The 1,492-nt window shown below is 40.1% G+C and overlaps 1 pseudogene; it reads left to right on the forward strand.

Moving 5' to 3' along the window:
* The first annotated feature begins 243 nt into the window (after positions 1 to 243).
* Positions 244 to 721, forward strand: LOC104858042 (annotated as a pseudogene).
* The last annotated feature ends 771 nt before the right edge of the window (positions 722 to 1,492 follow it).

Raw genomic sequence — 1,492 nt, forward strand, 5'->3', positions numbered from 1 at the left:
CACTATTTTTTTCCTGAGTTATTAGATAATTTACCACACATTTTGAGATACTGTCAACATTTTATGAGAAAGTTACCTTATTAAAATATTTAAATTTGAGCGTTTCAAGTGTTATTGTTGTCTATTTTAGTATGGAGGTCATCTTTTTTTTTTGCTGATTATAAAGATATGTAATTATAAAACTTTCAGTTTTATGAAATGTAGAAAGTAAAAAAGGTAAGTACTCCTGGTGTGTATGTGGAAATGACTTGTGCTACTGTGTGGTCCCTGGCTGACCAAGACAGATTTATTTGTATCTAGCCTGCTTATTGAATATGATTTTATTGTTGTTGTTGTTTTTTGAGACAGGGTCTCATTATGTAGTTGAGGCTGACCTGGAACTCACCATGTAGTCCAGGCTGGTCTCGAACTTAGGGCGAACCTCCTGCCTCAGCCTCCCGAGTGCTGGGATTATAGGTGTGCGCCACCACGCCTGGCTTGAATATGATTTTATAACAAGAACACCAGAGAGGGAAGGCAGATTCCAATAAGTAAGGATGTTGAATATCTCACAGCTATAGAGATTCAAGACATGCGCTCAGCAATTAGACTTACTGCATTTCTGGAGAAAAATAAAATGTATTCTAGAGAATGGAACTGCGATGTTCAATACAGAGGCGAAGTCTAGGTCTGGCTCAAGCAGGAAGATGGCAGCCTCTGTCTGGGCTCCTTCCCATCATGAAAGTTAGTATTGTTCTATGCAGCAAAAATTATACCTAAACTAAAAACAAAGACATAGAATACAGGAGCAGGTGACCCAAATCTTCAGTAAGGAGAAGGAAGTAAAAAAGGAAAGAAGAGGTGATCTGTTATGAGTATCAAGTATGTGACCCTAGTTTAAGAGACACGATGGAGGCTTCTTTGTAGCTGAGGGGAACAGAGCTTTTTGTTTGCATCTGTCATCTAAACTATGAGCATTTGTGCTTCCCATCTTCATCATCAGAGCTGACTGTGAAATGAATACATCAGAAGTGAAAAACACAGGGCCAGGGATTTGGCTTAGTGGTACTGGGCCTGCCTAGCAAGCACAAGGTCCTGAGTTCAATACCTGGTACTGGGAAGGAGGAAGAGTAGAAGTTTAAAACATTGGAAATTCGCACCTAGCTTTTATGCAGTATAAAAGAAAAATATTTTTCTGTCTTACAGTGAAGAGCTTTTGTTGAAGAAAGAATTTTTTGAGCGGGGAGGTACTGGGGATTGAACTCAGGTCCTTGCATTTGTGAGGCAGGCAGTGGCACCAAAAGAATTTTTTTTAGAAAAAAAATTTGTATATGTTTTTTGGCTTTTTTGAGACAGGGCCTCATTATGTAGTTCAGGCTCACCTGGAACTCACTATGTAGCCCAGTGGGGGGTTGAACTCACAGGGATCCTCCTGCCTCAGCTTCCAGAGTGCTGGGATTACAGGCATGCACCACCACTCCCGGCCCCCAAAAAAAAAATATTCTTAAATGAA

The sequence above is a fragment of the Fukomys damarensis genome, unplaced genomic scaffold (assembly GCF_012274545.1).
Source record: "Fukomys damarensis isolate Sample0158 unplaced genomic scaffold, DMR_v1.0_HiC HiC_scaffold_8, whole genome shotgun sequence".
Taxonomy (NCBI): Eukaryota; Metazoa; Chordata; class Mammalia; order Rodentia; family Bathyergidae; genus Fukomys; species Fukomys damarensis.